This window comes from Vicugna pacos, chromosome 10 (genome assembly GCF_048564905.1).
Source record: "Vicugna pacos chromosome 10, VicPac4, whole genome shotgun sequence".
Classification (NCBI taxonomy): Eukaryota; Metazoa; Chordata; class Mammalia; order Artiodactyla; family Camelidae; genus Vicugna; species Vicugna pacos.
In genome coordinates, this window is record NC_132996.1 from 57,434,654 (window position 1) to 57,459,215 (window position 24,562).

General features: G+C 36.9%; 1 long non-coding RNA gene across 22 annotated transcripts in view; it reads right to left on the reverse strand.

Annotated features, from left to right (window-relative positions):
• Window positions 1-24,562, reverse strand: part of LOC140698773 (uncharacterized) — a 548,636-nt gene that overhangs the window by 409,709 nt on the left and 114,365 nt on the right. For 19 of the 22 annotated variants that reach the window (XR_012076705.1, XR_012076706.1, XR_012076699.1 and 16 more), the window contains one exon: window positions 23,086-23,198. This is a non-coding gene — a long non-coding RNA (uncharacterized lncRNA). Of the gene's footprint in view, window positions 1-578; window positions 710-14,241; window positions 14,348-16,915; window positions 16,984-23,085; window positions 23,199-24,562 lie in introns of those variants that run through there. The other 3 variants (XR_012076713.1, XR_012076715.1, XR_012076707.1) reach the window with 3 other exon arrangements.

A 24,562-nucleotide genomic window follows, 5' to 3' on the forward strand; every position in this document is an offset into this window, starting at 1 on the left:
TAACCACAGCTACCAATTTACTGTGTGTTTTTCCAGATTCTTTTTCAATGTAGTCATAGAAAATATGCAGCATTATTTTATTGGTTTTCTTTTAAATGGATACATAAATAGCATTATATTGGACTGCTGCTTTTTTCACACAACAAGTTTTCTTGGGAACTGAGCAATGCTTTGTGCAAAGTAAATACTCAATAAATAAATAAATAAGTGAATGAATAAATAGATCCAGAAATAATGTTACATTAGATAATGTTCTCAAATGGAACAGATGGAAAGGCTCATCTTTGTGGGTTGGCGAAGAAATTTATTTTCACAAAACTTCTCTGGTGATATATCTATGTAAACACTGGTAGTCCCAATGACCCTTTAAATTAATGAAATTTCAAATATAGCTCCAAAGCCCATAACTATGTAGAACGGAATTTTATTTTAAAGGAATGATTGCTAAGGCTTCTATTGTCAAAGTAATCAGACTTTATTTGACTGCATAAGATTTAACTTACGTACACTGAGGGTTTTTTGTTTGTTCATTTTTCAAGAAAATTAGTTAAAGGCCATAATAAAATTTTAAATATTACCTTGACTCTCTGCTCTTTGTACTTTCTTTTCATGAGCACTGAATGGAAAGGAATGCTCAGAATGTTCTCTTGCAAATAGATATGTCTTGCAACATTTCATTTCACAGAACCTGGAAACATAGAGCATGTCTCTAGGAACAGAGAAAAGAAAGCAGCAATAATCATTTGCTTCATAGTGGAAATATTCCAGAACAACTTGTGCCATGAGTTTATCAGAAAATAAGGATCATTAGCAGTCAATATTAACAATAAATTATACATTATTTTAAATTTATTTAAAATATGATTTCAGTATGATCACCTACACTACTGTATAATACACTCTGTATTTATTATTACAGAATTCATATTACAAAACATGAAATTACATGAGCAAAGCGTATAAACTACCATATGTTTTCCTGAATAAATGCATTAAAATCTAAATCCCAGGAAAAGGGACAGTCACTTTTAAAACCTTGGCACTAGATTTCAATAGAGCCCACAGAGCTTAATAAAAAAGTATTAGTAAGTACCCTATTTTGTCAAATCCTACCTTCCATGGGTAGGAAGCTTGGCAGAAACAATAGGTCAGGTATAAAAAAAAGATTCTACTGATTTAAAAAAATAATAGCCATGCTAGGAAGTGCCTAAGTACATAATCATTCCATTCTATTTCTAACCCCCAGAGTAGAATGATTTCAGTAAAGGACAAAACCAGTTAAGACCTCTCTTCAGATTCAAATTTTTAAAAACAATAATTCTGGGAAGGTCTCTTCACTAGGACAGTTAGAAATGGCAAAAGAAAAGCCAGAAAGTACTTTTATTCCAGGGACAGCTGAGATGTAGATAGGTCCAATGGCTCAATACCTACACTGTAGCAAAATTAAGAATCACAGTTCAATATTTAAAGCAGAAAACGTATATATTAAAGATTAGTGTGAAAGGTGCCAAATTGTACTCAAGTTTTTATATTTCCATGAAGACTGCTCTAAATTGAGTATAAATGTTTCATATGTTAGAGATTAGCTCATTGTTATGCTTCTTTAAAGATAATTGCATTTTCACACAAAAAGCAAACTCTGAGCTAAAAAGAGCTAGAAAATTACTTAATCTAACCATCTCATTTTACAAATGAAAAAAAAAAAAGGATTTCCTGTATATTTGAATGTCATATTCAAGGTCACCCCAAAAGAGAAAGGATTGGATCTAGTGCCTGCCTCCAAGTTTAACTAGCACACTATTGACATTATATGGTTCTATGTATGGATATAGTCATCAGCTATATAATTTTGAGCAAGGCCTCGGTTTCCCCATATAAGGGTGATATTGTATTTACCTCATAAGGTGAAAATAATCTTCATAAAAGTACCATGTATGCTCCACACAGACACTTAAAACATCTGGTATATAATAAGTGTCTAATAAATATTATCATAATTAGTTATTATTACTGTGTTGAAATCCAAAACTCCATCAAACCTGAATGTGATGCCTATCATTTACTACAGTGTTTCTCAATTCAATTTCCTATAAGAATATCCTTAAAGAGTCTTTTTGAAACACAAGCCTTACTTACCCCAGACAAAATGTATCTGAAATTCTAGGGAAGTATCCTAGAACTATGGGCTTTTTAAATGAGTTATCTCAGAGAATTCTGATGCAGTACTGACAGCAGTGGCTCACAGATCAGTATCTGGCAGCCACTAGCAAGATTTCAGAGATGCAATCCAGGAATATCTCCCTATTCAAAGAGAGGGATGGAAGACAGGGCTTTACAAGTGTTATCAGGAATATTTTGGTGTGTCAAATATGTTCATTATATTGATTATAGTAATGGTTTCAGGAGTGTGTATATATATATATCAAAATATATAAAATTTAAATATGTGCAATTTATTGTATCCCATTTATATTTCAACAAAACTTTTTTCTTAAAATGCCTACTCTGCGTAGGCATAACTGAATCACTTTGCTGTACACCTAAAACTAACAATATTGTAAATCAACTACAGTTCAATTTTAAAAAAAATTTTAATATGAATATACATTACAAGGGATTCATCTAAAAATAAAAGTACAAAGAAAGAATGAAGTATCCTAATCAAATATTAGCCTAAAGAAAGCTGGTATGGTTATATCAATATTATGCAAATTATACTATAAGTCAAAAAAAATTTTGCAGGTTAAAGACATTAAATATAATGTAGTAATTAAAAGTTCAATTCACTAGAAAAATAAAAGAATCTGTATACACTTCATAGTATAATCTTAATACATAAAGTAAAATCTGTATGAATTATAAGAAATTTACAAATCCACCATCAATATGAGAAAATTTCAATCTACTTCTCTCAATAATTGATAGAGTAAACAACTAAAATAATGTATTCATTTACAAAATAAATATTTTTAAAGATCATTAAAGTTTTTTTTTAAGATGACTATGTATCAGGCCACAAAGCAAGTCTAAAAAACAAAAAAATGGACTTAGTATAGACTACATCTTCTGAATTCATTTTCACTAAGGGAAAAATTAATGTTAAAATAACTCAAAAAGATAATTAAAGAAAATTATTAAATATAAACAACATACTTTAAAACAACTCATGGTCAAAAAATGAATAATTAGAACATACTTAGAACTGAATGATAATGAAAATACTTTTTATCAGAGCCTGAAGAATACCATTATAGTGATATTTAGAGATAAATTCATAGCTTTAAATCTTTGTATTATAAAAAAAGAAAACTAAAGTTCATGAGCTTAAGATGTTGGAAAAATCTAGAAACTAAATACTCAGAAAGGAAATAACAAAGATGAGTATTATACCAATTAAGTATAAAACAAAAACATAAAAGAAAAACGTTAAGATTAAGAAAAAGAGGCACAAGTGAGATATACCAAGAATAAAAAAGGGATATTATTACAATTAAGACATGGCTAAAATTTTTTTAAAAAGAAACTACTAAGAAAAATATGTCAGCAAATTTGAAAATGTTGAGAAAAGGTCTAAAACTGACTCAGGAAGAAGTTAAAAACATATATATAATGACTGCATTAAAGAAATTAAATCAATACCTACACATACACACACACACACACACACACACACACACACACACACACACACACAGAGAGATACTTATGAGCATTTAGAAGTAAATTCTATCAAAATTCAAGGAATAGATCATTTTCATCTATACAGATTTTTCCAGAGAGTCTGGAATAAAGGGGGACATTCCTCAACTCATTTTATGAGCTTAATTTTTAAAATAATATCAAAATCAAAACAGTCAGTATAAGAAAAGAAAAATATGAATGAGAAAAAAAATCTCACTTATAATCACAAACCCTATTAGCAAAGCAAATCAGCAGTGCATTTTTAAAAACCATGTCTAAGCCGAATTTAACCCAGGAATTCAAGAACTTACTCCAATCACATCTTTATTCCCATTACTCCCTTGAATTTACTCATGTCAAGGTCATCAATGACCAACTCTGCTAAACCCAATGGTCAACTCTTATTCCCATTTAATCTAATCTATTAGCATCTTTTGACAGTTGACCCCCTCACTCTTCCTAGAAACATCTTCTACACTTGGCTTCCAGAATATTATGACACTTTCTTGATTTTCCTCAATATTATTGTCTATTTTGTTCACCTCTGTATCCCAGTTCCTTGAAAAATTTAGGCTTATCAAAAGTACTCAATACATATTTTTTAATTTATTTATTGAGAATCTTAGAGAGCCCATCAACTAGTTCCTAATTCAGTGTTTGGAAACAAGGAATATAAACCCTAAAGAGGTGCAATCTCTCACCTTAATTTATGCAGTGGGTTAGTAAAAGAAACAAACTTATAACCAAGATCTCCCAACTCCCAATTCAATGCTCTTTACAGTTATCTCTGATGTTTGAATTTCCATTTATTCTCATCTAAGAGTTTGTTGAAATATATCTTATTAAAGTTGCAACTTTTAAAAATTGTATGAATAACCAGGAAAATCATCCTATATTTTAGAGAAAAAATGCACTATCAACAACAAAAAGATAACATCTGGATTTCTGAGTCTAAGCACTTTATTAATCAGTATTTCACAGCTGGGGAAATACATATCTTAACTTATCACATTCATTCAAATTCATCCCTTTAAATATATGAACTCTTTGATGGGAGAGATCATGTCTTACTCATCCTTGTATTCTTAGCACATAAATCTGTATCTGGCATATAGCTGGTGCTCAATAAATGTCTGGTGAACAAGTAAATTATGAATTAATGGATGAAATGTATGGTGAAGATTAATTTACCCTAATTAGAATTAAAGATTAACTGTGGGAACAACTATTTCTCAATCTAGGAAATCAGAAGTTAGGAATAGGGTCTATTTTCTTGCTTTGATCCCTTTGGCAACTTCTCACAAATCCCTGACCTGTTCCTGGTTTTTGCTTTTACATTTAGAATAGTTGTCTGAATGTGCTGCTCAGGCATCATAATTCCATTCAAGCAGTATTTTTCAAGTTCTTGTAAATTCTTAAGTGAAAGGAGACATATTCACCAAGAATTATTATTTTATAATGGCATAGAAGAAAAGGATTCTTCAAGTCAGTTTGCAAAAACAGCCACTTTAGCGGCTTCCTATCTTTGCCCCAGTCTTCTAAATCAGCCAATAATAATTATGCCCTATAAATCAGACCTCCCTGAAGTTTTCTTCTTCTTTACAGTTGCAGCAAGCTGGCTGCTTTTCCCTCATTACATTTTATGTCTTTGTTTTGTTTGCATAGTCCCCTCTCTTCCTACCATTGTAATTCTCACTGTGTCATAAGATGCTAAATTTATGGGTGGAAAACTGTTGATTTCTAGCGGCTCTTAATAAAAAATGTATCCTAATTACAAAAAAAGGAATTAAAATCGAAATACTCCACTGTTTGCAAGGACTGATCTACTTGCAAATTCTGACAAACAACCTGTGAAGTGGCAAATTACCCTGAAGGGAACTCTATTTCCCATTTCCTGGCCATTCAGAGATCTACATGCAGCAGCACTCAGTCAAAGAAATCTTGTCTATATGGGCGAGAACTTATTCTACACACATGGCTAGCACCCAATAGGTAAAAAAAAAATAAGGAGCATGACAAAGAAAGCACAGCCAAGTACAACTTCTCTAATACTGCTAATCTCTCTAGACCTAACCCCTAAGGTACAGACCTCTAGCCTCATAGAGAAAGACTCAGGAATCAGAGAAAGAAAAGTAGAAATTGATTACCCTAATGCATTATTTAAGCAGAGGGAATGGTAATACAAACAGTTCGCTGAGAGGTTAAATATCAATTAAACATTTGTGAAACCTAATATCCAATCCAATTAATCCTCCCTCTTTTGTGCCATCATTGTATATTGGACATATCATATTATTGCCTTTATCATTCTGTGTTGATATAGAATGATACTTCTACCCCAATTAAGACTGAGAGCACTTTAAAAGGTCTGGGAATCCATCATTTTTGCTCATAGAGGCCTGCATAGCAGGTCACTGATGCACATTCGCTGGATATATGATTTTGTAAGGAAATTCGCCAGTGGTCACTCTTTAAGGACAATCAAAGGAAAGACAAAATTGCTTTTGCTAATTTCCTCATTTCATTCCAGTAACTAGAATCATACCTAAATGTTGCCTATGAATCTTCCTCCATTTAAGCTTCTTCTGATGGCTCCACCCAACTGGCAAATTAAAACAGGTGTTGCTGTTATTTAAACTTATTTAAAAAAAAAGACCATATTTTGGGTTCCAAAGCCCCCAACATCTAATTCTGATACTGTGATGCTTATTTAACAGAACTACACAATTATTTTAAAGTATTTTTACTGAGCTTCCATGCAACCTGAAAACTATAATCTGAGATTAAAATGACAGTGTATTAATATTAAAAAATTGTTTGAGGTGACTAACAGGAATTGTAGAGAAAGATTCAACAGCAATATTCCCATTAATAAATGAACAAAGATATGAAACTGATCAGCAGTAGCTGAATTACTGAACCCCAGGCCCATCTGCTCCAGTTCTATGAGTCAAAAATCAAAATTGTATGAACTGGTGAATACCCAGTCTTGACAAACATCAGAATCAAATGAAGGAAATTACCCAATGCACCAAATGCAGCTCAGCAGATCATCAAACCATTAAATCCACAACTTTATACCCAAAAAAGAACCATACACACCAGGATCTTGTGCAAATGGAATAATAATAGCCAGATGGAACAATAAACTCTGATGCTTGGCAGCATGATCCTTGGCACAGTGAATATATGTCATGTGAAAAGTCAATAGGGGGTCATCATAGACTCTTCAAAATGAGGCTTAGGAAATTCATCCTGAGCAAAGAGAAGGAGAAAGGCCTTGGATTTTAAGAACTCAAGATGGCCAGATGATATGGGTATAATAGAAACAGCAGGAATATTAAAGTGGGACAGAGACAGATATTAACAATAAATCTACCACCTATTAGTTGTGGCACTAAGTTGTTAGCTCTTTTGTTTCTTCTAGAACATGAAGGTCATGACACCCATGTCATAGAGTTGCCAGGATTAAATACTAGATTCTAATCCTGGACAAGTCAGTGCATGCTCTCTCAGACATCCAACCTGTAAAACATTGTTGGTTGTTTGAGAAAACAAGAATGAACTACCGAATAGTGGCCGTCACATCATAGATATTATCCTAACTACAAAACCACTAGAATCTTGTCTTCCATCTAAATTGTACAATTTTCTGCATTTCAAAGTGGCTGCCTGTGACAGAAACAATGCTATATGTTCAAGTCATTCTTCTTGCTAGACATACAGGAAGAGGTTTCCAAGCATCAGGTAAAATTAAATTCAGGACACAGGACTGGGTTCTGGCCAATTAAATGCAGGCAGAAAGAATATGAAACCTCCAGGCATATTCTTTCTGCCCCTAAAATCCAGGTGTGAGTCTTAATGTTCATTAACACCCATGCCCACTCTCCCAAGAATTTGCCCTGAGTGTTTTGGAGGCAGCACCAGGGTGCGTCAGATGAATTTTTAGCTCAGCAAGTATTTCACTAAGGAATTAGATGGCCCTTCTTTTAAGTGCTCCTGCTTCTTATGGGTGATTCATTTGCTGCTTTACTTGCCTCTGCTGCATTCCAAGAGGAAAGGGACGGAGGCTTCTCTCTAAGAACACACCTCTCACCATAAAATCAGTCAGTCACTTGACAGTTCTAGTCCCTGCTCCATCCCCTCTTCATTTAGATTCAAATGGGGCTGTGGGGAGGCAGTAAAATAGAAATCATTTCTTCCAACTCTCAAAAACCTTCAGGGAGGTGTCTGGCCCAATAATAGGTGATTTCCTGTGGCTCTCCTTAGAAGGTGGGAACTCCAAGACTTCTGTTTTCAGCTTCTGCCTTAGCCCAATTCTGGTATAACAGAGAGAAACTGATTCCAGATCCCATTAGCTTGGGACCGCAATACTAAGACATTTACAGCATTCTTGAAGTCAGATTTCCAAGCACAACATTCTATCCCAAATATGTTACCATAAAGATCTCTTCCCCTAATTTTGGAAAGCTTTACCTGATCTCATGTCCATGTCTCTAAACTGGACTGTGAGTTATTTTAAAGTAGGGACCATGTTATACCCATCATTATGCCCCAGAGACTAGCAAACGCTCAACACTCAGTAGCTACTCAGTAAACCTCGAATGAGTAAGTAAGTGAGTGAGTGAATGAGTGAGCTTCCTGACTTGTTTATCTCTGCCTTAGCCCAGGTCATCCAGAAAAGCAGAACCTGAGGGAAGGACTCAAGGGCTGGTACTTTATTGAGGAGATGCAAGACCAGAGTGGTACAGGGAAGGAAATGAGGAGAAGGGAGGTGAGGAAAGATGTGGCACAGTGAGAGCAGTGCACTACCATGCCAGCCACCACCTCACAGTGAGCCTGGAAAAGACACTGCACCGCCCTCACCAGGCATGTTCCCTCAGCTTGCAGGACTTCTCCAGAAGGTTGGCAAGGAAAATCCCACCTTGGAGCAATCCACCTAAGAGGGGGAAAGAGTGGTAATTTATCTTCCCAGTTCCCATTTACACTGGTGGAAATTTCCACCATGAAAGTTGGCTCTTCCACACTTCTGGGTTCTGTTATCTGACCCTTTGACGATTGCCCAGGAAGGCTGGTTCTGTTCCCCAAGGTGTGGAATTTTATCTAAATTCAGAGGTGAAGGGGTGACTCAGTGTGGATTCATCTGAGAGGATCAGGGCTTCTGGTCACACTCCCAACTGCATGGGGTGCTCGGCAAGGGTGCTAGGGGAGGCAGCACCTGCAGCACAGCCTGGGAGGCAGCTTCCGAAAGAAGGATATCAGAAAAAAACTGCACAAGGTTTATATCATGGACTACATTTTCCCTTTCTTCCTCACTGGGAAGAAAACAATCAGTATGCCTTGTGATTTAGACATATTCAGAGACTGCACTTCTCTGCAATTTGAAGATAGGGGATGTTGAATTTGACTAAGTAATACATAACTGTACACCATTTCATGTTGCCTCTAACGTGAGGATAAGAGTTTGCCTCCTCCTGGCAGGAAATTAAGCTTTGCTTAATTTGCCCTTTCTGATTCTTGGAAAAAGTTCCATTATTCACTCCATGCTCAGAAATCGGAATGGAATCCTTTGGATGAGTTAAAGCAGCAGCGAACCTCTGCCTATTCCTGGGCAAGCCAGGGCACACTCTGTGACTCTTTGATTGCTGCAGAGATACCCAGTTTTCCAAGCCCTTTGAGAAGATCCTCTTTTCCATGTTTCACATATCATTCGAGGGGTGGGTGAAGCCAGGGGCCTTCTGCATCATAGTTCACAGGGGAGGCAGCAGAGAACATAAACCAAGCTGGTCTGGACAGCAAAGAGAGGGTAATATTGAAAACTTGTAGAGCCTGGGTGATTTTCTCATTCGTCTTTGGCTGATAGAAGAAGGTCTGCTGCTCAGTGAAGGATGGGCCCCCAGTAATGAAGCTGTCTGCAGCACTGAGAGCTGCTTAGCCATGGCACATAGCTCAGAATTACTACTGCGACTGCCTGGGTGTCAGAAGCCATCAATTGTCCCAAATTCACCTGCTGGGCTCAGAGCCATGGACCATGAGGCTAAAACATCATCATTCTCCCAGATGAGACCCATACTTACCTCTTCATCATCGGTATCCCTTCCCCTCCCCCAAACATTCCCATTGATCAAGTCGGTCCCGTTACTCCTCCAGGTACAGAGTCACGGACCATCGAGTAGCATCATCATTCTTCCTCACAGGTCATATCCACCAAGGATATTTATTTCCTTCCCTTTCACATGAGTTACTGTCCGACAGCCCCGATCTCTGCCTTCTATGTGGCCAGCATACGGAGTGAGGGGTAAAAGAGGTCCAGGAAGCTCTGCTCTCAGCTAAGTAGTTTTCGCCGTTACTTTCTGCCATTTGGTCAAAAGGTCCACCCTATCCATCCACATCCACAGAGTACTCTCCAGCTAAGCCATAGAGCACATATAGAAAGAGTGCCTTGTCTTTAAACTGGAGACCACTTTAAAGCTCATCCGAATCCAATCACCTATGCATTTCAGGGATCCCATGTGCTGATGGGTCTTCCTGTTCTCAGCTTGAACTCCAGTGAAGTGAGGTAAAGACTGTCCCAAAGCTGCCACTTCATTGCTAGAAATATCTAATTTTACGGGATTAGTCTACCTCCCAGTCCCCTTCTCAATTCTCATAAAAGTGTAGTTTCCACAAATACTCTTTTCTAAATTCTTCAGCATTATCCTTTTTAAATATTATGTGTGAAACTATACCCAGTATTTCAGCCATGATCTCATTAGTGAGGAATACATTAGGACCCTTGCCTTAGTGCATCTCTTCCCTTTATTTCTATATATAATACCCCAAATTGCATTCAATAATATAGTAAAAGTTGCATCATACTTTGGTCCATAACAAGCTTATCAACTAAATCTCTGGCAAGACTTTTAATAAATACTTTATTTTAAACTACATATCCAGCTAATTTGTAATACAGTCGATTTTTAAAAATCAAACTGCAGTATTTTATATATACTCCCAATTAATTATATTTGATTCATTGTTTCAATATACCTCCCTCTTTAGATTCTGACACTCATCCAGTGCATTAACTTTCCCTTCCAAATGACTCCAAAATGCCATCATTGGGTTATAATATCATTCTAGTCATTAATAGAAACAGGACTTACTTCAGAGAGAGAGTTCAAACCAACATTAATTCATTAGTCAACATTCTTTGGGTATATGTCTCATCACTTATGAACCTAGGTAATTCCATATATTTAACCATCTTCAATTCAACCCATTAAACACATGCTTAGTCTTTACTGTGTGCCAAGAAATACAAATACAGTAGAATCTACCCACTGCCTTTGAGAGACTCACAGTCAAATGAGGAAATGATCATGCAATTAATAAAGCAGTTCCCTGTGATGCGTCCTATGATACAAGTGGACTTGGAGTCTAAGAGGAACTCAAGAAGAAACATTGGACTCTACCTAAGTTTGCTGAGGAAATCTCAAAAAAATAAGGTTTTCCACTGCCCCCTCACTCATTTTTTTGAGTTATGTCTCAAGAATGGGAAAAGTTAGAGATTTTTACTGTAGTTTAACAGCAAGGTGATAAAGAAGGGAAAACACTGATTCTGCTTAGGTCTACCAAGTACAGGCCCTTCCACACAATTTCCTCCCCTCTAGGTTGGGTTCTCAGTTTCCCATTCTCCAGCTCTAGACTTGTAAGTGTCATAGGCATTAAAGGGGGACTTTACATAGGGTGAGACATACATGGAACAGACAGGCATCACTTGTGCCAGACTATCAGTGGACAATACTGCTGTGGAAGGGAGGTCATAAAGGACAACAGGAAGGTCAAGTAGCAGTGCCATGTGGCAGGCACTCACTGATGTAGCCCTCTCATCTCATGCCTCTATTTTTCATTATCTAGTCTCAGTGAAGAAAGGCTTTATTTTTATACATCAAAGTATTCTTCCAAATCTTTTTTCTAGCCCAGAATCCTTTCTGTTTCCCTGAAGAGTTAGACTTTTGAAATCCAAAGCCAACAACAGACTATTTTTTTCCACTGCTTTTTTGATGTGTCTTCACTTACCTAAAATAATGTTTGCAGACAGTCTAGCTGACTCAGGGAGGGCCAAGGTTGCAAAGGATTAAAAAATGTTGGTTAATATTCCAACAGTATTATCCTGCCTCATATAAGTAGGCAATAATGAGCAGATGAGGAGAGGACGAGCTTCCAAAGAGCAGAGTATGTGCAAAATGCACGAGAAAGCACAGCTTACAGACAGTTTTTCCAATATTTTACTAAAATACAGATATTTTCCATCTAGTACATTCTTCTAATAAAAACATTCAATGACAAAACCAAACAAAGGAAATCAGATTAGTCTAGCCAGACTTTGTTATTTGCAACTCTTTATTTTCAATAATTTCACCCTCTTTTCCAAACTGCTCACAATCCATCCCTAAATATTTTGTTCCTAAATTTGACCAGGGATTGATGTCACATTCATTGATGTGTTCCTTTCAGAATTCATCCAATTTTGAAAATTGGTGATTTTCCCATTTCAATCATCTAGCACCCTTTTCAGTTCTGGCAATTTTATTTAAAAAATGAAAGGGAAATTTTAACACATGTGTTGAGTACTTACTATGCTGCAGGCACTGTCTTAAGTGTTTACATATATTAATTCAGGTTGGTTAATCATGCTTTCCTGCTCCTTCCAAAATGAAGATAATTTCTTTCATGTAGACGAGGGAAACAAAACAGACACTGAATCACTCTCCTCCCTTTCATCAGTGAACCATACACCATCTGCCCAAGCAGTGAGCCCATCCCTTCCTGGTTCTTCTTGCTTTAAATATGGATAAGTGAAACTCTGTTTTCTTTTTTTATAATTAAAGTATAGTAGGTTTACTATGTGTTAATTTCTGGTGTACAGCATAGTGATATAGATATAGATACAGATATAGATATATAGATATATTCCTTTACACATTATTTTTCATTATAGGCCATTACAAGGTATTGAATATAGTTCCCTGTGCTACACAGTAGGACCATGTTGGTTATTTATTTTATATATAGTAGTTAGTATCTGCAAATCCTAAACTCTCATTTATCTCTCTCACCCCATATGGTATTTTCCTTCGCTTTCTGGCTTACTTCACTTAGTATGACAGTCTCCATGTCTATCCATGTTGCTACAAATGGCATTATTTTATTCTTTGTTATGGCTGGTAGTATTCCATTGTGTGTGTGTATGTGTATGTGTGTGTGTATGTATGTATGTGTGTATGTGTGTGTGTTTGTATATGTGTGTACCACATCTTCTTTATAAAGTAATCTGTTGATGGACATTTAGGTTGTTGGCTATTGTAAATAGTGCTGCTACAAACATTGGGGTGGATGTATCTTTTCAAATTAGAGGTTCCTCCAAATATATGCCTAGGAGTGGAATTGCTGGATCATAGAGTAGGTCTATTTTCAGTTTTTTAAGGAATATCCATACTGTTTTCCATAATGACTGCTCCAAACTACATTCCTATCAACATTTGTAGGAGCTTTCCCTTTTCTCCACAACCTCTCTAACATTTAGTTTGTGGACTTTTTAATGATAACTATTCTGACTTGTGTTAGGTGATACCTCATTATAGCTTTGATTTGCATTCCTCATTTGTATTTCTCTGATACTTAGTAATACTGAGTATTTTTTCATGTGCCTATTGGCCATTTGTATGGAGAAATGTTTGTTTAGCCTTCTGCCCATTTTTGGATTGGGTTGTTTGTGGGGTTTTTTTGTTTTGTTAGAGTTGTATGAGCTACTTGTATATTCTGGAAATTAAGCCCTTGTCAGTGGCATCATCTGCAAAAATTTTCTCCCATTCTGCAGGTTGTTGTTTCATTTTATTTATGGTTTCCTTTTCTTGCAAAAGCTTATAAGTTTAATTAGTTTCCATTTTTTAATTTTTGTTTTTATTTCTATTGTCTCAGTGGACTGCCCTAGAACATTGCTATAATTTATATCAGAGAATGTTTTGCCTATGATCTCTTCTAGAAGTTTTATGGTGCCTGTCTTATGTTTATATCTTTAAACCATTTTGAGTTTATTTTTGTGTATGGTGTGAAGTAGTATTCTAATTTCACTGATTTTCATGTAACTGTCCACCTTTCCCAAACCACTTGTCAAAGAGACTGTCTTCTCCATTGTACATTTTTGCCTCCTTTGTCAAAGATTAATTGATCGTAGGTACGTGTGTTTATTTCTGGGCTTTCTGTTCTGCTCCATTGATCCATATGTCTGTTTTTGTGCCAGAACCATGCTGTTTTAATTACTGTAGCTTTGTAGTATTGTCTGAAGCCTGGGAGGGAAGCCCTCTGTTTTCTGTAGTATACATTTCTCTGAGCTGCACTGATTCTTCATAGCTTTGTCAATGTTATCCTTACAAGTTTGTTCCACTCTTTTTATCCATCACACTAAGACAGAGGGACAACTGTATATTTATTGAAAAAAAATCCATGTATAAGTGGACTTGTGTAACTCAAATCCATGTTGTATGGGAATATAGAACTATAATCAAGAGATCTAGATTCTAGTCTCAGACATGTTCTTTAATTACTGTGTGACCTAAGACAAACTACTTAATCTCTCTGGGATTCATATTCTTCATCTGAGAAATGTAGATCTTCATTATTTCTGAAAAATTCAGAGTATTGTTGTTAGAATCTTATGAAATCACATGGAAACTCTTTGAAAATTGTAAATACCTGATTAATATAATCTGGTTATATTTTTGCTTCTTTACTTCATCTATTATCCTCCTTGGTATCAAGTTTCTGAGTTTGTGTCATCCTCCTTTCCTTAAGCCAATAAACGTTCTAATAAATACATTCTTATGGGTCTTTATAAGGTGACTGTTTTTTCCCAAAGGAGATCCCCATTATGATATAAACATCACAACCTAGAAAAACAAATCCTATTCTTCAATACAATCTATGTCATCAGAAGTTATGAATTGACTATTTGTATTCCCATAAAATATATATGTTGAAACCCTACTCCCCAGTGTGGTGATACTGGGAGGTGGGACCTTTGAGAGTTAATAAAGATTAGATGAAGTCAAGAGGTAGAAACCTCATGAATAGGATTAATGCCCTTAAAAGCATCACAAGAAAACTTGTTCCACTTCCCTGATCTCCACCACAGGAGAATGCAACAAGAAGCTTGCAGTCTGCAATCTGGAAGAGGGTCCTGATCAGAACCCAACCATTCTGGCACCCAGATACCAGACTTTCAGCCTCCAGAAATGTAAGAAATAAATTTCTGTTGTTTCTAAGTAACCCAGGCTGTAGTATTTTGTCATAGCAGCCCAAATGAACTAAGACACCAGGTGTTCACATCCTGTATCCTTCCTTCTCTCCCAAAATTGTGATCTTCTATTAGAAGAGTTGAATCCATCCAAGGTCTTTAGATTTGCACATATATATATTTGACCCTAGGAGAATGTGTCTGTTAGGGGTGCCAACTCCCACACAGTCAAGTATCCAAGTATAACTTTACAGTCAGCTCTCTTCATCCGTAGCTCCACATCTACAGATTCAACCAACTGCAGTGCAGATCATGTAGTACTGCAGTACATATTTATCAAAAAAAATCCACATATAAGTTGACCCATACAGTTCAAAACCTCTGTTGTTCAAGGGTCAACTGTATGTATACTCCAATGTCTTTTAGCGACAGCATATCTGTCCCACAAGGACCAGAATCAAAAGGCTGTGAACTCGATGAGCTTGATTACTCTTCGCAGGGTCCCCTGTGGCTTCAATGGCTATGTCCAGTCTTTCTTTCTCTTTCTCTTTTTCTCTCTCTTTCTCTCCCTCCCTTTTTCCTTGTTTCTCCTTTCCTCCCTCCCACATTCATGCAGGTGAACATCATCAAGAACAATTCTGTCTTAGTGCTCTGTTAGGAAACATATGGAGAAAAACATTGAGAAAGCAGCTAGATCTCAAAATGAGACTTCTGGTGATTTAGCACCATTCATAGAAAGTCCAGGGTTTTCTGAAAAAGACTGGGGTTTTCTTGAACATCTAGATTTCCCTAAGATTAAGGGCTGAATTCATAACCAGGTCACACCACCAACCTGTGAGCTTTCATTTGAATCACAGGCTAATTTCTTAGAAGGAATTTGGGAGGCATGTGGGGGTTCGCTTTCCAAATCCAAGCCAACAGTAAGATAATATAGCTACTACAAGGAATTAAATGAATGGATTTAGAAATAATATGTTCACCAACTTAGAGATGATCAAATTATAAGAGTAATTACCACACCCAAGGGATTAACAATACCCAGGGATTATCAGCACTACATTCAATCCCCCTTCGTTTTGTAACGTTTTATGACACACGATCTAACCTTGATGTCTGCAAATGAGAACTACATCAATGCACTGAACATCCTAACAGATGACAATAATAACAGTATTTATTGGTCATCTACTGTGTATCAGGCACTGGGCAAGTACACTATAAAAACTGTCTCACTATTCACAACAATCCTATAAAAATACGTTAGGTAACCCATCCCAAACTGGTTATTAATCCTCATTCTCCAGAGAAGCAAAGTAAGATCTGCACAAGAAATTTTCTCAAAATTTATTCAGCAAGTGAGTAGCGGAACAGAAATGCACAGCCAGGTTTGTGGCGACTGTGAGCTAGAACTCCTAACCACTCTCAGATTGTTGTGAAACAGGGCATGGCATAAGAGGAAGTAAATCTTTCATTTCTAAGCAGTTATGAAATCAAGAACAAAACTAGACATGGCCAAGGATGTCCATAGCCCCATATGCTGTCAACTTGGGCATCAGCAATAGCACTGATGAGGTGAGCAAAAGGAAAGATGAATGTTATAAATAATATATCATATAATAGTGTTATACAATATATCATTTGATTAAATGATATATATCATTATATTCCACACACCAAATATTATATAATAGGTGTTACACATTATACATTATGTATTATTGCATATAAACCCAGCAGAGGACTCTGATATGCAAGCCTCACTAATGGCAGTCTCAGGCCCTCAACAGAAGATGGACAACATAAAGTTAGAAGTTAAGCTGTCATCTTTTCCACTTTTATTAAGCCACAAAAGTGTTACATAAGTATGATATACATATTTGAGTGAACTCATACATAGCTTAAATGTGTTTATTTTATACAATGTAAGAGATATAAACACAATAAAATTTTTTTTACCAATTCCCTTGTATGATTGGCATTTTGGGAAAGACTAAACAGGCAGACAGAAGAAACACCAAGTATACCTAAAGTAATGGAAATAAAAACAAAAATAAACAAATAGGACCTAATTAAACTTAAAAGCTTTTGCACAGTAAAGGAGATCATCAACAAAACAAAAAGACAACCTATGGAATGGGAAAAAATATTTGCAAACAATGCAACTGACAAGGGACAAATTTCCAAAATATATAAACAGCTTATACAGCTCAGTATCAAAAAAAAAAACCAATCAAAAGATGGTCAGACAATCTAAATAGACACTTCTCCAAAGAAGACATACAGATGACCAATAGGCACATGAAAAGATGCTCAACACCCCTAATTATCAGAGAAGTGCAAATCAAAACTACATGAGCTAACACCTCACACCATCAGAATGGCCATCATTAAAAAGTCTACAGATAAAAACAAACGCTGGAGAGGGTGTGAAGAAAAGGGAACCCTCCTATACTGTTGGTGGGAATGTAATGTGGTGCAGCCATTGTGGAGAACAGAATGGAGGTTCCTTAGAAAACTAAAAATAGAGCTACCGTATGATCCAGCAATCCCACTCCTGGACTTATATCCAGAGAAAATTCTGATTCGAAAAGATACATGCACCTCGTGCTCAAAGTAGCACTATTTGCAATATCCAAGACATAGAAGCAACCTAAGTGTCTATTGACAGATGAATGGATAAAAAAGATGTGTGTGTGTGTGTGTGTGTGTATACACACAACGGAATATTATATGTGTGTGTGTGTGTGTGTGTGTATATATCATACACAATATTACTCAGCTATAAAAAAAGGAACGAAATAATGTCATTTCAGCCACATGGATAGATCTAGAGATTATCATTCTAAGTGAAATAAGTCAGACAGAGAAAGATAAATATCATATGATATCACTCATATGTAGAATCTTTTTTTAAAAAGGACACAAATGAACTTATTTACAAAACAGAAACAGACTCACAGAAATAGAAAACAAACTTATAGTTACCAAAGGGGAAAGGGTCAGGGAAGGGATAAATTAGGAATTTGGGATTAACATATACACATTGCTATATATAAAACAGAGAACCAACAAGGTCCTACTATATAGCACAGGGAACTATATTCTATATGTTGTAATAACCTATATGGAAAAGAATCTGAAAAAGATTTATATATACATACACACACATACACACATATGTATAACCAAATCATTTTACTGTATATCTGAAACTAACACAACATTGTAAATCAACTATACTTCAATTTTAAAAATAAGTTAAAAAAAACACCAAGTATACATTTAACTGAAAGTACTGTAGCCATGTTAGAGGCACAACAACTTTCTAGCATCAGGGCAAGCAAGCATGAGCAGGGGTGAGGGGGAGCTTTGTCAAGTTTGGTAGGGAAATAGCACTTCTCTTTGGAGAAGCTCTCTACCTGTCTCATCAGTCTTGCTTTCAACTGCTTCCTCAAATTTCTTTTTAATCAATATTTTAACAGCTTTTATATCAACATATAATCATTAATTAGAAAAAGCTGTGAGTGAAGAACTTTGTAAATGTAAGAAACTTTTTCTGCTTTGATACTTCAATCCATAGGATAAATTTTTAAGCTGAAATGTGATTCCTGACAAAGCAGTGCCCATGAGTGAACGAAAACAACTTTGAATGGCATGTGACTTGCATAGAGGAAGGGGTTCCCATGGTATGAGGAAGGAGTGGACAAGAGAGTGGGGAAGCTGAGTTCCATCTGGAATCTTAGACACAATGAAACTTAGAATCACATGTTTATCTTGAGTTACAATATCATAAGAGGAGTGTGAACAAGAAAGTAATTCTTCAATTAGTGTGTCAACCGGAAGATATGAACAGACTGAATGAGACAGAGATAGCCTAATACAGAAACAGCATCCCCTTCATAAACAGGCCCAGCCTACTCATTTAGTGTTAGCTCCTACTATAATAGGGAAGAACAAATATGACTCCATATTACATCTGTTCTTTTTGCTCTAACCCTGTGCTGTTTCCTCTGCTTAGTTGTGCTGGTTCTGCACGTTTTGTAAAAGAATGTAGCCTATAGCCTGAAGTATATAGGATAGCCCATTCTCAAGGCTCTGACCTTTCAGGGTATAATGCTTTTTATTCATATAGAAATAAAAAGTTACAGAATGGAGAATATCATTTGTCTTGTTGAAGATTTACAGGAATATCATGACCTGACCTACAGGGACAGCTGCAAGAACAAAGGATTTGGACTCTAGGAAGTTTGCAACAAACAATTACATCTCCTTCCCTTTTAAATATAAAAGGAATCTGAATTCTGACTTGAGTAAGGTGGTTCTTTAGAACATTAGTCCCCTGTTTTCTCAGTTTGCTGGCTTTCTGGATAAAGTCGTTATTCCTCACTCCAACACCTCATCTCCTGATTTACTGGCCTGTCATGTGGCAAGCAGGATGAGTTTAGACTCAGTAACACTACCACAATCCTATGTTATAGTTACAATCAAAATGCCCCAAACTGTGTACTCTTTCACCTCTGTACCTTCATACAGGCTGTTTCCTTCCATACTTTTCCTCTAGCTGCATTTTTACCTGGAAAAATGTAACTCACATTTTAAGACTAGGTTCAACTACTATTTCCTCTATTTCCAAACTCTTCTGTGCATCCACTGGCCTTTGTAAATATATCTCTTGTGGCATTTACTATATACCATTACATAGACTTGATTATTCATTGGAGGCCTCTGGATTCAACAGCTACAGTTAGATGGCAAACAGACACAATCAAAGTTAATTCTGCCTGAATCCTTTGCTTAAAAGCCACAATGATAAAGGTGTTGAAAAAGCAGCCAAATCTTTACACAAGACTTCAGGGAACTTAGCATCATTCATAGAAACTTTGTATATCCCCTAAAGAGAAGAGGAGAAGAGACACTTGTGTATCTGTTAAACATGCTCAAGTATGAAGACAAGGTGTTATTCATCTTGCACACTCATTACTGGACCTGGTGCTTTGCATACACAAGGTATTCAGTGAGTGTAGGCTGGATGAACTTTTGGAGATGCAGTTAAGGGCCATGATGCCCCTATGAACTGTGCTCTCACAGTCTTCCCAGATAAGCAAACACGGAGTAAATCAGTTGTTGACATGCCTTGGGGCATAAAGTTTTATAAGATAGGATACCATTTATAAACATGTCACTTCTCAGAAGCTAACTGGTACTGAGTAGTGAACTTTCCAGACTGACTTTTGAAGAGATAAGGCTCCCTAGCTCTCAAAAGAAATAGTCATTGTTCTCATAACTTTTTTTGAATAGAATTTGATCTATTAAAGTTGAATCAAGAGTTGTTGGCTTTGAGAAGGAACTGTACTTCAAAAAGACACCAGCAACCCAATGTTCATAGCAGCACTATTTACAATAGCCAAGTCATGGAAACAGCCTAAATGTCCATCGACAGATGATTGGATAAAGAAGTTGTGGTATATTTATACAATGGAATACTATTCAGCTATAAAAATGACAACATAATGCCATTTTCAGCAGCATGGATGTCCCTGGAGAATATCATTCTAAGTAAAGTAAGCCAAAAAGAGAAAGAAAAATACCATATGATATCACTCATATGTGGAGTCTAAAAAAGAAAAGAAGACAAATGAATTTAAATATAAAACAGAAACAGATTCATAGACATAGACTACAAACTTGTGGTTGCCAGAGGAGGTGAGGGGGTGACAGACTAGGAGTTTGAAATTTGTAGATACTGACAGGTATATATAGAATAGATAAACAAGCTTATACTGTATAGCACAGGGAAGTACATATAAGATCTTTTGGTAGCTCACAGTGAAAAAGAATGTGAAAATGAATATATGTATATTCATGTATGACTGAAAAATTGTGCTTTACATCTGAAATTGACACAACATTGCAAACTGGCTATAACTCAATAAAATAAAAAAAAGAGTTGTTGACTTAGAGTAACTGGTTATATGTAATTCCCAGCAATGTCATTATATTGACCCTTAAAGTAGATGACCAACACAGAGTTGTGATAATGCAGGCAGCAGGAAATAATGAAATTGATAGATTTCTTTATCTTCAGTGATAATAATAATAATGATGATCATGTCCTAGATTCCATATCACAAAATGGCAAATGGATTTCTACAGTCCTCTCTAAAGATTAGAGGTTGGAACAGAAAAATGAAATATGATGCTATCTGGATGATAGTTGGAGAAATATTACTTAGGAAAACAAGCATTAGTAAAGAGACCAGTCTCGAGACTCTTGTTTTTCTCTTGCAGGTTGATCCTTTTTTCTGGTCTCAGGAAATCTTTGAGTTTTATTTCTGAGAATTCATGCTTTACTGTCCTCAGCCTTTAAGTTAGTCTATGACACCCCCTCCCCCAGTGGGGGAGACAGAGGAGAAGCAAATCTGCTCTGTGCCTGGACTTGGTGAATGTCTCCACTCAAAAGGAGCAGTTCAGTTCATTGCTGTCCTTCCCTTTCAGGACATAGACTCGTGGTTTCTATGCCCTTAACTAGGACTTGAATAGCACTATATACTAAGGTTTTTTAATTGTCTTTTCAAGAAGGACACTATATTGCTAGTGTTGACTTCCTTTAGTCTCCCAACATTAGTTGTCTTCCCTAGAGTCCACTCTTATTCACAACTTTCTCCCCAGAGCGATGAAAAAAGGCCTGGTTAGCTGTCAGGAATCCCCAGTTCTAGGCCAGTGCTAGTAAACTACCTAATATTTCAATAGCACTTTCTTTTTTTTAAACTGCTTTTGGGGGGAGTAATTAGGTTAATAGCACTTTCAAGTTTTATAAAGCTACCAATAATTTGGTTCCCTCAACTGCCTTAAGAACAAGGATGGATATGATTGCCGCCTAGAAGAGAAAGAAACCTCAGCTGAAAGAAGTTACTTATGGGGGAAAGACTTAAGACTGAGGATTGTAATGTAATCGGGGGTGAGCGACCGTCACTGTCCACATGACACAGCAGAGGTCTGCACTAGCCTAGTGTCTCTTTTTCTTTGCTCTCCACGGTACTATTATCACTCTAATAGATTTCAGTTATTTCATACTAAGCTCCAGTTTTTATAATGCTTGAGTAACATGGACTAAAATTTTTTTGCCATCCCTGCATTTGCTATGTAGGCCTGTCTATTGGTGCTGGGTGTGGGGAAAATATTTATGATTTTAAAGCCAAAATCCAGGTGGAAGCTTTCAAATGTTAACTGATGGATGTACATCAACATCAAGAATCAGCAAATGAGAACATCAAGAGAAACACTTCCAGAACAGGAATAAAGGCTGAATTCTCCAGGCTCTCATGAGAACTGTGTGTTAGGAGACGAGGGTTGTTATGAGGATCTGAGAGACTGAACCACAAGGGATGGAGCAATATGCAAAGGAGGTTTAACCTCTGTCTATATTTACATTCAAAATGCCAGCAAGTGTCAGGAACTTTGCCTAAGACTGTGGAAGTCATAATTGGCCTTTGAGTTTTCCGCATTGCCCAGAAGCCTAGGAAGGTTAGGTTACAGGGCCAAAGGCGCTTATCAAAGCAAAGTCACAGAGGTCACAGAGATCATCAGCTGTCATCCCTTGAACTCTGATCTTTTGACTCCAGCTTTCTCTCTGCTCCATCAATCTGCCTCTTAGCTTTTCTAAGTCTCTGCTTCCACATCTGCTAAACGAGAGTTTGGAGTAGATGCTAAGATGGTAACACCTCATTATTTCCCTTCCTTCTAGTAGCATCCAAGCCTAGCCCAGACCCCTCCCTTATCACTGCAAACACTAACATTCCTTTCTCCCACGTCACTCTCACTCCCTTCCAACCCAAGAAAATGGATTAAAAGGAAACCAAATTTTCCTACTCAGGACTTAACAACAGCTTAAAACAGAAAGTCTCAGTGAGAAATCACATGTACCAGTCTTATTGTGGAAAAGATCATTATGTTTGTTTACTTGGGGCCAGACAAGCCTCTCTTTAAAGTTTAATTACCAAGAAATCAGACAACTTCTTCTATATATTGAATGTCTGAGTGAACATGGCATTTGTTTTGCCACCATTCAAACTCAATTTATTTTCTTCCCTTCCCTTTCCCTTTCCAGTGCCACTCTGGTGACTTACCACACACTATTGAAAAATCCATACATTTCTCAAGCAAGGTCAGAAAGCTGGTTGGAAACTCCTGGTCACCAGTGGGTCAAGGATGTGTTGCTTTAGAGGACTACTAATGGCATCTGGAAAAAGAGAAAAGAATAAGCAATAACTTGGCCATCGACTTCAGGAGAAAAAGACAAAAAGAAAGTTGAACCAGAGTAATCAGGCACTAAAAGTGCATCTTAAGTAGGCAGCAACTTTAAGAAACATTTCAACAAGGAGAGCTTATGTGGACCTGTAGGAGAGGCACTCCCACTGTGCTGAGGATGGGTGACAGTTTCTAGGTAGAGATGAAGCTGTTATTCCTGACCCACAACCCAGGCTGCTTTGCACCCTTCCACGAGCTCAATCCAGCTGTGAGACTCTAACACTAACTGGACCCTAATTGCTCAGAATGTAAACTGCTGCATCACTTCCAGGCAATCCCAGGTGACTTCATTCCCCTGTTCTCCACAGCACATGTGTCTGTGTCCCTTTACCATCCCTGGGCCTCAGCTCCTATCACAGAAGTTTCCAACCCACAGACATCAATCACAGTTTGCATTTGCTGATTTGAATTCATAATTATAATCTTCACCCTCCAGGATTCCAAATCACACACACAAAAACTAAATAATAAAAATTAATGGCCAAGCAGGTGGGTATAGCTCAGTGATAGAGCAAGTTCTTGGCATGCACAACATCCTGGGTTCAATCCCCAGTGCCTCCATTAGAGGGGAAAATTTTTCTTAATTTTTTTTTTAAAAGTTAATGGCCTTGAATTTTGTCTTGGTAATTAATTACATTCCTTGAGACAAGTATCAATAGGAACAAAACTGCTCCACGGTTCTCTTCTAAAGAGCTCATTAAATTAATTTGGAGCAGGAGCAAGGCCCCAGGGGTTGGCACTCTCAACATGAAAATACCCACAGAAGCTGGTAAGGGGGATGCTTGCCAAGGACAAGGCACAGCAGCCATGGAAATGCACCTCAGTTCTCCTTTCAAGGGAAAGGTGTGAGGAGTGCAGTTAGCTGACAGCCCCACAGCTTCAGTGCCTTTGGTCAAATGCCATTGCTCCTTGCTCACCCTGAGCACAGCCTTGCAATTTCTGCCCAGCACCGGATTCCTCCAACAAATAATCATTGTCTGTAGCTACCCCTTGGGCTGGATGAGACCTTCTCAGAGTTGCACTGAAGTCTAAGGATCTTTCAACCAAATCCTTCTTCCTTTCCCCTCTCCATTTACAGGTGTCAGACCAGCATTGTGGTCTGAAGACTTTCTCTTCCTACCTCTTGTTCCCTCTCCTCTTCTACCTTTTGAGAGCTTGATCTCCAAAAAATATTTTGCATTTTTAATTTTGACTCTGAATCTGCTTTGCAAACTGACATACAAAGAGATGGTGACCAACTCGGGTGTGAGAGAACTGGAAAGGCTGTAAGGGGACTGATTTATTTACCATTTTATC